At 34.9% G+C, this 14263-nt stretch overlaps 1 pseudogene; it reads left to right on the top strand.

Moving 5' to 3' along the window:
* Nucleotides 1-4541: 4541 nt before the first annotated feature.
* LOC112029896 (probable O-methyltransferase 3) lies at nt 4542-6147 on the top strand (annotated as a pseudogene).
* The last annotated feature ends 8116 nt before the right edge of the window (nt 6148-14263 follow it).

Raw genomic sequence — 14263 nt, 5'->3', positions numbered from 1 at the left:
GTATAGTGGCATTTTTTACTAACACTACTAAATAAAATGCCACTATAGATTTAGTTTTTTGAAGTAACCGGCTAGTACGCCTAGTACCGACTAGTATTGCCCAAAATCGGCTGGTATGACAAGTACATGGCCAGTATTTAATCTGGTATGAAACATTGGTGTTTCGATACTGGTATACGTACCGATATGGTACATACCGAACGGTATGGCTAGTATCGGTATGGTATCGACTACATTGACCAATAGTGATCACTTGTGAAGATCCCTCGAATATGATTTGAATGATGTCTTGAAAGTCACCTCGAAAGTGATTGAATTGATTGGATGATGGATCAAGCATAATAGAGAAAGAATTGTACAAATTGTGATGATGACATAGGAAGAATGCTGGAAGAAATCTGACGGGTCTAAGAATGGTTGCATTAAAGACCAAGAAGGGGTTGTTATTTCATGTGAACGACAAAAATGGCTGAAAAATGGCTACTGTGACTTTAATAATGCTTCCAAGTATAGGATTATTATTGCAAAGCAATATCTCAGTGAGTAAGAGGTTGAATCCACAAGGAAAGTGAATTGATTAGCAAACCATAAGAGGAAATAAAATTTAAAACAATAAAAATTAATTGAAGAAAAATTTTGATTGTTTGGTAAAGAGAATTTAGCTTGAGGAAAAACAACAATATATTACAACACTAAGATTTTGGGATCCACACACAGCACACCTATTAATTGTCTCAACAATATTTATTTTATAACTCTACTAAAATTTATATGAAGGATGGTCCAAGTAGGATGATTTAGCAATTAGAACTCAAGAATTAATTTTCTAAGATAGTTTAATGAAATTAATTGATTCAAGGCAAAGAAGACTAGTATATTAATTCACAAGAAATTCTAAGCGTTTAATGTACCCAAAGTTTACGCTAAATCAGATAATTATACATAACTAAACACTCTTAAAAAATTAATTCTTTGACGGTGCTTTGTTTCGCGATATTAGCAAGGCTGGTATTGGGGTTGTTATCAGAGATTTAGAAGGTTTGGTCAATGGAGCTAAAAGCTCGAATATGTGTGAAAACACAAGAGCTGCTTAGACCCCCAAATTAAAAATTACGGCTCCGCTGATTTTACTCTAACTTAAACTAAGTGCAGAATAGAGTAAATGCGAGCGAACAAACAATAAAACTACTCTAAGCGATATTCATCAAATATCAACAATAAAATGAAAGCTAAAAAAGTAGGGAAGAAATATGCAAATACAAGAAAACACCGAGTTATCAAAAGGGAAACTGAAAAACCCGGTGAAAAACCTCTCTACCTCCCTCCAAGTGGTAAATTGATCCACTAGAGAATAAGTTGGAGTACACGAATAACAAAAGACCCTCTAAGCCTAGTCTACCCCATGTACTTGAGCCCTCCAAACTCCTGCTATCAACTGACTTGACAAAGTCTTGTCTTCTCTAGCTTTTCGAATCACGTAATTCAGCCTAATTACAGCCACCAAACAAATGGCTTCTTCCAATGCTTCCCTGTAGCACTAAAACCTCACTTTCCGTTTAGAATGGGTGTGATAAGTATTTGGCATATCAACCTCTCAAGGATTTGAATATGAAGAGATAGGAGTTGAGGAAAACCACAAAAGATTGTGTAAAGGATTGTGGGTATGACAATCTCTAACTCTCAAAAGTTATGTCTAGGGCTTTCTCTCTAAAAAGCACTCCTAACAATATGTGGGTAATGTGAGTATATATAATATGGGTGAAGACATGGTGTAGCAGATATGCCAAAATAGCAAAACAGAATGTTTCGCAGGAATTTTACAAGAAGGCCTTACCCACGAAATACTCACGAAAACCATCTGTCATGACTCTTCGCATTCCAATCATGTGCTCCACGCACGGCTCACTTCGCGGAATGGCTTCTCACAAAACTTCTCGCGAAATCCACTTTGTCTTCAATAGGCACTTGAGTCTTCACAAACTCTCTCACACACAACCCGTACAATAAAATTCCACATAAAATACAGGATACATATGATTGAACAAAAATAAAATCAAATTTAGTACAAAATTAAAACCAACACAAAATATTGTAAATAACAACTTTACAGGAGCTTTGTCCGAAAAGATTAATTTGCCTCCCTCTGTTGTCGAGGTTAAGGCCTTTGCTTGTCGAAGAGCCACTATTTTTGTGATGGAACTTGGATTGCAGGAGGTAGTCTTTGGTCACTAAGTGGATGATTCACGTGTTGTTGCCTCGAACCTTCAATCTTGTTTTTTCTCCCATGATTGTAGAGATTGTTATAGAGTTGCAGATAAGTTAGCAAAAAACTCTAAAGTTTTGTTGTCACCTTTGATTTGGATTGAGAACATTCATGAGAATGTTTCTTCCCTTGTTACTCATGATAGATTACATTTGTTGGTTTAATATTACTGGTTTGGTTGGATTTCTCAAAAAAAAAAAAAAAATCCAAATAGAAATTTGAGATGATTTCTAACAAATGTGCATTGCCTATAATTCCTTCATGAAAATGAATCATGTGACATAAAATGCAAAGATGAAATGATTTAATTATTTTTATTTCGTTGTTTATTTTTTTAAGATAATTATTATATGCTGCTAACTTTTTATTTCGAACCAGTTCCCCTTTTAGACCTCCAAATATTTTATGCATGAGGAGGTGCTAGTTAAAATACAAAGCTCCTGGCTCTTTTGTTGAATTAGACATTAGCTATCATTAAAAAAAATCAATAATACAAGACATCATGGCCCACAAAAGTACAAATTTCCACATGCCAAGACTTTGGTTAAGTGTGGAAAAAAGAGGTGATTTTGGTAGGGCCTAAGATTTATCTCCCTAGACCCACCAAAACATTATTTCCCCAAATCAGGAACAAAATTGAAGAGAAAAGGGAAACAACTACTTTGGGAAAAAAAAAAAAAAAAAGCCCTCACAACTTCTTTTTTTGTCAATTTCTTCTTTTTGCTTGAACGTTTCTTTTGTTACTTCTCATTAGTTGTTGTTGATTTGTTTTCTCATTTGAATTGGGTTGTTATTTTCATCTTTATTTCCCCCCTTTTTCTTTTTAACGAAGTGCACATCTATGCACAAAATTTTTTTTTTTTTTCTATCCTTTCACTTTTTCATCTTGTCCCCTAACCAAATGAAGTATTGGGAAAAAGTCGTCTAACCCTTTACAATAATACCTATTTATAAGGCTTCGATTATATTCTTTAATGGATAAGAAATACTCAATTATTTTTTAACATTAAAAATTAAAAATCCTTTAATTCCAAGTGAAGGAAACCCAATAATAAAACCAAATCCAAATCCAAATTTAAGATAATTTCTAACAAAACCACATTACCTATAATTCCTTCAAAGATGAAATTATTTAATTATATTTATTTATTTTGCTGAATAGGACATTATCTATCATCAAGCAAAATCAATAATACAAGACATCTTGAGCCACAAGCTTACAGATTTCCACGTGCCAAGAGTTTGGTTTAGAGTGGAAAAAGGATGTGATTTTGGTGTGGTTCAAGAGTTTTTCTCCAAACACATATCATAAACAAATCAGATGAAGGGAACAAAGCCTTTAGACAAAAATGCCCGCCTAACAACTTTTTTTTTTTTTTTGGTTATCATTTTTTCTTTATGCTTGTCTTTTTCTTTTGTTGCTTCTCATTGGTTTTTTTTTTTTTCCCCTCATTTGAATTGGGTTTTTGTCTGCATCTTTTTCCTTTTTTTTTTTCTTCTTTCTAATGAAGTGTCTATTTATACACAATTTTTTAACAAAAATATAAAGTGTTACTTTTTTTCTTAAAATCTAATTGGGGTGTGAAAATAAATTTATATAAACTACATTTTTTATCTTCTCATTTTTCTTCTCAACTAAACAAAAGAGTTTTTTATCCTTACATTTTTCCACCTCCAAACAAACATACATGAAGGAAAATTAAATTTTTCCTATCTCCCACTTTTCCATCTCACAACCAAACAAAGTATTGGACAAAAGCTGTTTTATCGTTGACAGTAATACCTAATTATACGGCTGCGATTATATTCTTTCATGGATAAGGAAGATTCAATTATTTTTAATGTTAAAAAATAAAAATCCCATACTTTAAAATTAATGAAACCCAATAAAACCAAATCTAAATTAAAATTTGAGATTATTTCTAACGGAACAACATTATTTAAAATTCCTTCTCTAAATTGAATCATGTGACACACTCACAGATATATATATATATATATGTATGTATATAATGCAAAGATGAAATAATTTAATTTTTTTTTCTAATGCTGAATGGGAGGCTATCTATCATTTAACAAAAGAAATCATACAAGACATCATGGGACCATTATTTTTCGTTTCTGTCTCAATTATAACTTAAAAAATTTCCGAATCTTTTCTTTTGACCGATCCTTAAACGGTAGTTGCATGTTTGCAAATTACAATTACAATGTTTCCGTACAATTTCCCTATATATAGAGCACAATGTTCTAAAGAGTTGGTATTTAGAAAAACAAAATGAGTGGCATTAGACAACTTAGTTTCAAATTGGTCCCAGGTGAAAATGCTACTGAGTTACTTGATGCACAAGCCCACATATGGAACCACATTTTCAACTTCGTAAATTCTATGTCCCTTAAATGTGCAATTGAACTAGGTATACCAGATATCATCCACAACCATGGCAAACCCATGACTCTCTCTGTGCTCATCACTGCACTACCAATCCACCCTACAAAATCTCCCCATGTCAACGGCCTCATGCGCATTTTGATCCACTCTGGCTTCTTTGATCCAAAAAACACTAGTGAAAATGACCAAGAAGAAGCATATGTACTGATTGAACCTTCTAGGCTCCTCCTTAAGGACAATCCCTTGAGTATCACACCTTTCTTACTAGCCATGATTGATCCAATGTTGACAACGCCGTGGATTATTTGACCACTTGGTTCCAAAATGAGGATCTTACACCATTTGGCACAGCGCATGGGAAGACAATTTGGTATTATGGGGGGGCATGAACTAAAATTTGCTAATTTTTTCAGTGAGGCTATGGCTAGCGATGCACGCTTAGTCATGAACGTGGTGGTTGACAAGTGTAAGGGGGTGTTTGAAGGACTGGAGTCATTTGTTGAGGACTGGAGTCATTTCTGATCTCCCACACGTAGTTGCTGACTTTCAAGGAAGTAAGAACTTGAAATATGTTAGAGGGGACGTTTTGAGGCAATTCCTCCTGCAGATGCTGTTTTTATGAAGGTAAAATATATTTTGTGCTGTTTCCACCCCTACTTGAATGGTCGTATTGCTTACATTAGAATAAAAATATTTTGTCACTTTTTTTTTCCATACTTTATTTAGTACCTAAAGAGAAAAGACAAAAGACAACAGTTTTTTGATTATATGAATTATATAGTAAATGACATCTGATTGACACAAATTTTTTATTTTTTTATTTTTTTTTTTTGGTGTATGTTAAGAAAAGAAAAAAAAAATCCAATAATGAGAGTTTCAAAATATTAATTTAATAAAAAGTTATTGTATAGTATAATACTATAAAGAGATGCACCACCACCTATAATTTGATTGTATATAAATATAGTTTGGTTCAAGTTACAACATATGTAACTTTTATCAATGATCAATAACTTTCTATTAAATGTGTTTCATGATAAATCTACCATTGAAAATAAATTTTCTCATTATGCGTTATATGTTTTTAAAATATAAATATCTACTATCAAATACTGATAATTATCTCATCTATAAAATATTTCAATTTCAGTTTTTTATTATTTAAAATTGTGTGTGAACATGAGTTTATGAGTAAAAAGTAAATAGCATTCAATTGATACAAAATATGGTATATATGTCAAGAATATATAGAAAACATGGAATTAGAAATTTGAAAATATTACGTTTGTTTAGAAATATCAAAATACTACGTTTGTTTCATGCCATTGGGTATGTTTCATTTCATGCATTTCACTTTGCCACATATTTGGGTGAAAAAGTTTCTTCCCTGGCCAAAAAAGAATCATTTTAATGGCATGGACTAAAGAAAATAATAAGAAAAGAATAAAAAATATATCGTTATTTCTAAGTGGTTGACCTCTCACAGCTTTAGTGTTTTTTTTTTTTTTAAATTATTATTTTGGACTATAGTGTTTGTATTTTGTATTTTTTTGAATTTGTATTTTTTTAGATTTGGATTTGTAATTTGCTGAACGTATTTTGTTTCATTTTGTATCATTTAATTTAATTAAAATTGTAATATTAATTTAATTACAATCTTAATTCAATTAAAAAAAAAACTTTTTCACGTAAAAAAAATTCTTTTGATTACCAAAAATTAATTTTTTGGTAATCAAAATTTTTTTTGGTGGTGGTTTGGCTATAGTGGCGTTTCAAGAACGCCACTATTGTTCCGTCACTTTATACTTATAGTGGCGTTTACAAATGCCACTATAGACTAATTTTTTTAAAAAATAAAAAAATAAAAATTGGTCTATAGTGGCGTTTGTAGGTGGTCCTATAGTGGCGTTTTTGTAAAACGCCATTATAGGTCTATAATAGCGGTACAATAGTGGCGTTTGTAAACGCCACTATAGCAAATGCCACTATAGCCAAAATGGGCCTATAGTGGCGTTTTTAGTACCTATAGTGGCGTTTCACAAACGCCACTATAGGACTAGTTTTTTGTAGTGAGATGTGACTTTTTCCAATAAAAAAAAAAAATACTTGTGTGAACATGCATAACTCGGTAAGTAGAAGATCGAGTTTTCCTTAATAATTTGAATCCCTAACGTCTCACAACGCCTATTCACTCTCTTCCTGTACACTCTCCCTCGCTCTCTGCTTTGCGATTAGTCTTCCCTACTCTCCCCCTCTCCTTCAGTCTCACTCTCCCGATCCAATCTCCCTCAGCCTCTTCGATCAGTTGTCGTTGCTTCTATCGAACCCTCACCATACTCACCGCCATTGATTACAGGTACGTTGCTCTCCTCTGATATCTTTTCTGATTTTGGGTAATATTAGGTTGTGCTTTATGTGGGATTTTGATTATTTTATTTAAACTTACTTAAAAGTAGTAAATTTACTAATCAAGATGAGAATTTTGTTGTCTTTTATATGCTGCAATGATGATGATCTAAAGTATTTATTGCTATATGGTTATGTTTGTGTTATTTTCTCATTAATGAGAATTTTGTTGTCTTTTACATGCTGCAATGATTATTTTTTCATTAATGAGTTTAAATGTGCTTGGGGTTCTGATGGGGGGTTTTGGCAAGTTGATTGGTGGTGTAGTGGTGATATCTTTGGGTTTGTGTAAATGCATAAGCCATGATGTATAACACCATAGGCTATTGTGGTTTTGTAATGCATTGGATTATTGTGGTTTATATATACCCTACATTAAATATTGTAACATATAGTTCAATATTGCAAAGATGTGACTAATTGCCTTTCTGCCGTAGACATAGGTCATCAAGCCGAACTATGTTAATAGATTCTCTTATTTCTACTTTCTCTCACATTTTTTTTTTGTGCATTTTATTTAATTCTTTCTATTTTAACATTTTAAATTTAAAATGTTAGGAGCTACATAGGTATTGCTTTGAGCTTTTCTTGATCATTTTTGTAGTGATCATTCTGTAGTTTGCATTGCAATTATTGTGAGTGTGAAACCTTGAGAGGTTGGTTTAGATTCCCTGGTAGAGCCTTTAAAAGGGTGGTCTTCCCACAACCTGGAGGACCAAGCAGTAGAGTTATCCTGCAAGAAAGGTAAGGCCATGTAAACACATTTCTAGCCTCATTAAAGCACATTTTTCAGTTCTCTCTATTGTTAAAAAAAATCATTGAAGCTAGGAACACAACAAAAATTGTAGTGAAATTGTAGAATTCTAGTATAATTTGGGAATGTTGTAAAATTATAATGAATTTTTAATGTGCCCTTAAACAGACTATAAAATAAAATACAAAAAACCCTCTGAGCGTATAGTATGAAAATGTATTACAGATTCTAGTAAGTATTTCAATGTGAAGGGACAATATTTCCCACTCCTAAGCATTATAAATGAAGATTTCAATGAAGATTTTATAAAAATGGGATAGCACTAGGTGATAAGAAATCACAGTATAATATCTTTTCCAATTGAAAAGTCGATCTGTGCTAAATAAGCACCTCCAATGAATAAAGCATTGTTAGGACATATGTGTTCTCACTTGTCAAGAACATATGTCACTTATTTATGTAAATTGGCTAATCCTTTGACAAAACGCACTCTACTTGTAATTGGGTAGTTCTAGGTGTTTTTAATACTTCAAGAAATAAGGTTTCAAGATCAAGTGTTGAAGTCATCAAGTCTGCCCAAGAAAAATCAAGCTGAAGTGCAAATTCATTAAAGCTCGACACCTGCTCGATAGCTACCTCGACACCTGCTATCTGTCGAGATTTATAAAATCAGATTTTCTAATCTGATTTCCTTGGGATCCGTGAATATGCTTTTGGGCCTTCTTTTCTCCAAACCCTAAACATATAAAAGGGTTGTTTTAAGAGCCGTCAAGATGTACACAAGTTGCAAAAGCATTGAGCAATCTCTGTTCAATCAAATTGTGATCAAAGACGAAGTTCTTGACCTGGTTCATCTTCTCTAAAGAAGTTGCTGTGTATTTTGCACCAAAGGGTTTTGTGACTAGGCATCTTCCTGATCTTCATCGTGTAGGATGAACTGAAGAACTTTGCAGCCAACCTCTCCTTCTAAGTTGGTGTTTGAAGTCGCGTATTGAGATCCGCGCATTGGTTAGTCACGTACTTGGGAGCCGTGCATCAAAGATGGGAACTGTCGCTACAGATCAAGTCCAATTGGGTATTGGGGTAAGGGTTCAATTGTAGGTTGGTATGGTACTTGGGATTCCTTTACTTGTAACCGTTTGATTTGATAATAGTGAAGTTTCGGGAGTGGTGACTTGAAAATCATCCGGTGGGGTTTTTGCCATGAGGTTTTTCCCCATTCGTAAACAAATCACCGTGTTAATTAATTTTCCCTTCATATTTAGTTTATCGGTGATTTGTTTGTGCTTCCACGCGTTTGCATGATTAAATGATTAATTAATAACTTGGCTAATTAATTAATTGGTATAATCATAAGGGGTCATTCAGTTTGTGGCCTATCAAGTGGTATCAGAGCAGGCACACTCTGATTAGGTTTAATCTTTGCTGTGTTGATCCATTGACCCCTGTTGTCATGGCTATAACCGGCTTGAAGGGATCTTTGTTTTCAAATACATTTTGTTTTTCTAATCACTATTCGTTTGAGTGTCTCAGAAAATACAAGTCTAAAAGTTATTTGAATTCTTTTATAATGACTATTGGGAAAGATCTTAGTTTGGCTAAGAAGAAACTAGACTATTTCAGAATGAAAATGTGCAAAGGAGTTCGTTTGAGAAGAGTAAAAATTAAAGGCTTAGCTCATCAAACGCAGTTGAGTGAAAGAACCATTCCCTATGATTTGTCATCTAAGCATGAAGTGTGTTTCATGATGAAGTCTGCATTCAAAGTGATGGATACATGTCTATGGTATCTTGACAGTGGTTGCTCAAGACACATGACTGGAGACCGATCTCTCTTCAAGATCTTTGAGCCTAAGAAAGGTGGTAATGTGACTTTTGGTGATGGAAGCAAGTCACAGATTAAAGGGAAAGGAATCATATCTCTACCAAGACTGCCAGACATTGCAAATGTTCTTTATGTAGAAGGTCTAAGGGTGAACCTATTGAGCATAAGTCAGATATGTGATCAAGACTTTATGGTGCTATTCTCAAAGGGAAAGTGTCTTGTCATGGATGAGTCTCGAAAGAAGCTCATCAGTGGGGTTCGCACTTTGGACAACTGCTATGGATTGGTTCCTGATGCTGATATAGTATGTAATAGCATTCATTTGCCTAATGAAGATCTATGGCATCAACGAATGAGACATGCTAGTTACAAGCATCTATTCATTGTATCTAAGCATGAATTAGTCTTGGGGATACCAAAACTTAGTAGAATGAGCAATGTGGTGTGTGGACCATGTCAGCTTGGGAAGCAGACAAAAGCGAAGCATTTGGGCACTCAAACATCAGCTACCTCCAGACCATTGGAGCTTTTGCATTTAGATCTTATGGGTCCAACCAGAACCGAGTCTCTTGGTGGTAAGAGATACATCATGGTTGGGGTAGACGACTTCACTAGATACACTTGGGTCATCTTACTACGATCTAAGTCTGATGCTCCTAAGCACATTGAGGCTTTGTGCACAAGACTGTAGAATGAAAAGAGCTTAAAGATTGATCGAATTCGAAGTGACCATGGTAAAGAATTCGAGAACTCATACATGGAGTCTTTCTGCATAAGATTAGGTATATCTCAAGAATTCTTTGCTCCTATTACGCCTCAGTAGAATGGTGTGGTAGAAAGAAAGAATAGGGTTATTCAAGAGATGGCCAGAGCCATGTTGCATAACAAAGATGTGGCTTGAAACTTATGGGGAGAAGTCGTAAACACTGCATGTCATGCGGTTAATAGGGTGTACTTCAAACCTAGTACCAAAAAGACTCCCTATGAGTTATGGAAAGGAAGAAAGCCAAATGTAAAGTATTTCAGGATCTTTGGAAGTACTTGCTTCATTCTTAAGGATAGAGAGAATGTGAGAAAGTTTGACTATCGAAGCGATGAAGGCATATTTCTAGGATACTCGTCTACAAGCAAGGCTTATCGGGTATACAACAAGAGAACTCTGAAGGTAATGGAAATAGTAAATGTCGTCATTGATGAGTCTTCAAATTCTAGTTCTGAGAAAGGCATTACGGAACTCTTTAAAGAAATTCTTCCTCCTGAGTCTAAGGAAGTTCAAGATATTATTGAACCAGAACCTGTGTCCCCAAGTACTCCTAGTATTGTGGAAGACTCTGCAGATGCTCCTACTTCACTAGATTCTGAGTATCATGAAGAAAAAGGACCTTCCTCTAGAATCAAATTAAATCATCCTCCAGAAGTTATTATGGGAAACATGAATGAACTCATATTAAGGCAACGTACAGTTGATAAATGTGTTGCTAACTTTGTGTCTTATTCTTGCTACTTGTCACAGGTTGAACCCAAGAAAGTTGAGGAAACATTACAAGATGAAAGTTGGGTCAAAGCAATGCATGATGAACTACTTCAGTTTCAGAGGAATGATGTTTGGACTCTAGTACCTAGACCAGAAGGTGAGCACATCATCGGTACAAAGTGGATATTTCGAAACAAGACTGATGAAGAAGGCAATGTGATTCGCAACAAGGCTCGACTTGTGGCTCAAGGATACTCGTAAATGGAAGGAGTAGACTATGATGAAATATTTGCCCCAGTTACCCGAATGGAGTCAATCAGAATTCTACTTGCCCTAGTATGTCAGCTAAATTTCAAACTTTATCAGATGGATGTAAAGACTGCATTCTTGAATGGGTTACTCAAAGAGGATGTCTATATGGCTCAACCAAAAGGATTCATTGATCCACACTTTCCGGATCATGTGCTGTACCTTAAAAAGGCACTTTATGGGTTGAAGTAAGCTCCTAGAGCTTGGTATGATAGACTCACATAATATCTGGTGTCACATGGGTTCACAAGAGGAAAGGCTGATCAAACTCTCTTCATCAAAAAGGAAGATGGTGAGTTGATAGTTGCTCAAGTCTATGTTGATGATATCATCTTTGGGTTGACTAAGGATGAACTTGCTCATGGCTTCTCAAAACTCATGCAAGCCGAGTTCGAGATGAGTATGATTGGAGAGCTGACTCACTTCCTAGGATTGCAGATTCGCCAACAAGATTCAGGTATATTTCTTTCTCAATCTAAATATGTTAAGAATCTTGTGAAAAAGTTTGGTTTGGAATCTGCTAGTTCTGTTAGAACCCCTATGAGTCCAAATGTTAAACTCATTGTAGACTTGTTAGGTGAGAGTGTTGATCCCTCTCTTTATAGAAGCATGATAGGTAGTCTTCTTTACCTTACTGCTAGTAGACCTGACATTAGTTACAGTGTTGGAGTGTGTGCTAGATATCAGGCTAATCCCAAAGAATCCCACATGACTGCTTTAAAAAGAATTATAAAGTATGTCAAAACCACTGCTGAGTTCAGTGTGTGGTATAGCAAGGATACTAATGGTGTCTTAGCTGGGTACTCTGATGCTGATTAGGCTGGCAATGCTGATGATAGAAAGAGTACTTCGGGGGGTTGGTTTTATGTGGGTAACAATCTTGTCTCTTGGATGAGCAAAAAGCAGAACTCCATCTCTTTATTCATTGAAGAAGCTGAGTACATCGTTGCTGGTAGCTGCTGCACCCATCTCCTCTGGATGCAAAAAACTCCTTCATGATTATGGTATTTGTCAAGAGCATCTCACTATTTACTGTGATAATACTAGTGCCATAAATATCTCTAAGAACTCGGTTCAGCATTCCCGAACCAAACACATAGAGATTTGACATCACTTCATTAGGGAGCTTGTTGAAAATGGTACTCTCACTCTTGAGTTTATCCACATTGATGATCAGAAGGCTCACTTGTTCATCAAACCTCTTGACAGCAAACGTTTTGAATTCCTTTGTCAAAACATTGGTGTCATCTCCATGGATTGATCTCCTTCTCTTGTTCCTCTTCCTCATGCATTTGCATCTAGTTTTATGCTTTATTTTGTCTAACATGTTTTTGTGTGTTTATTTTTAGTTTTGTTTATTTTGTTTTTAATATAAAAATAAAAAAAATTGAAAAATCAGAAAAATACAAAAATAGTGTGTGTTACGTGTACTTTGGTACTTGTGTACCTTGGATGGCCATTGAAACAAAGTTTCTAAATTTTGTATCTTTTGTAACTTAGATGAGTATATCTATGCACAACTAAGCAAGTGAGTTTTATGACTCTTGTTTGTGATGAGTAAGATTAAGTTATATCTTAAAGCTTAACACTCATATCACTCTTTTTGATGGGTAGGACTAGAAAATCCTAAGAGAAAGGCATAAATAACCATCTCACCACTGTTGCCCGCCAATCATAATATGACACCTATATGCTTCGGCATAGCAAAAGTGCAGTGTCAAAGACATTCGTATGCTTCGGCATAGGAAAAGTGCGATGTTAAATGCTTAACATCTTGGGCATTTCTTTTCTCTCTTTTTTATGCCCATGTATGATATGCTAAAAGTAAAAGAAAATATGCAAAGAAAATAAAAAGTAAAAAGATCAAAAATGCTTTAAATATGGTTGCAAGCATGTATTCTAGGAGATGTGGGAGTTATAGGATGTACCCCGAAGGTGATAGTCCCCATCAAACAGTTATGATTGTGTGTGAGTTAAAGTTATTTTCTCATATCTCAGATCGTCATAACATGTATACACGTATGCAATCTTGTGATGTTTTTCATACACAACACGCAATATTCTTTGCTACTTTTGATACATGTGTAGGTACAATGTGATTTGGCCATCACAAGTGTTTACATGTGCTAATGTATGCTCACTAAATTGTCTTGACTTGTTTTTGAAAAATAAAATTGGTTAGACTTGTTTAGTGTGTGTGTGTTTTTGAGGATTCATGTGCTTAATTCTTTGTTGAGAGATGATTTTGAGAGCTTTATATGTTGATTGGATCAATGGTTGAGGTGTATGTTGGATTGTATTCATGTCTGTGTTTTTCACTTCTTGAAAAACTGCTTTTTAAAGTTGGCTCGACACCTCCTCGATACCTTGTTATCTGTCGAGCTTCTCAAGCCTTTTTCTTATCGTAATCTCGACACCTCTTTGACACCTGGTGGATTGATCGAGAAATCTCCTGTCTCCTCGATACCTTCTTGATAGCTTGTCAATCGATTGAGCTTCTGTTCTTGGTTCTGGTGTTCATTTCTCGACACCTTCAGCTGTCGACGTGCTTTTTCTCAACACCTACCTTGACAGCTTCCTTGATACCTTTCGACACCTCAGCTATCAAAAATTACTGAGGTGCCTATTTAAGCTTCAGTCGCGATTCAGATCTCATTTTACTCGATCTCTCTCGATCTGTCCGTGGCGGTTCCTCTCCCAAACTTGATTTTCTCACTCAAAACTTCCAACCCACCTAATTTTCGGCCATTCCTTGGTTCTAATCACTTGGTAAGACCTCATTTTCCTTCTATTTTCATGCATTTCATGTTTTGAAGCTTAGGTTTTGGGGTTTTTGAAAAT

Source organism: Quercus suber, unplaced genomic scaffold (assembly GCF_002906115.3).
Source record: "Quercus suber isolate HL8 unplaced genomic scaffold, Cork oak 2.0 scaffold_674, whole genome shotgun sequence".
In the NCBI taxonomy this organism is placed as follows: domain Eukaryota; kingdom Viridiplantae; phylum Streptophyta; class Magnoliopsida; order Fagales; family Fagaceae; genus Quercus; species Quercus suber.
Note: the sequence above shows the minus strand (reverse complement) of the source record. Positions and strands in the feature narration are given on the sequence as shown.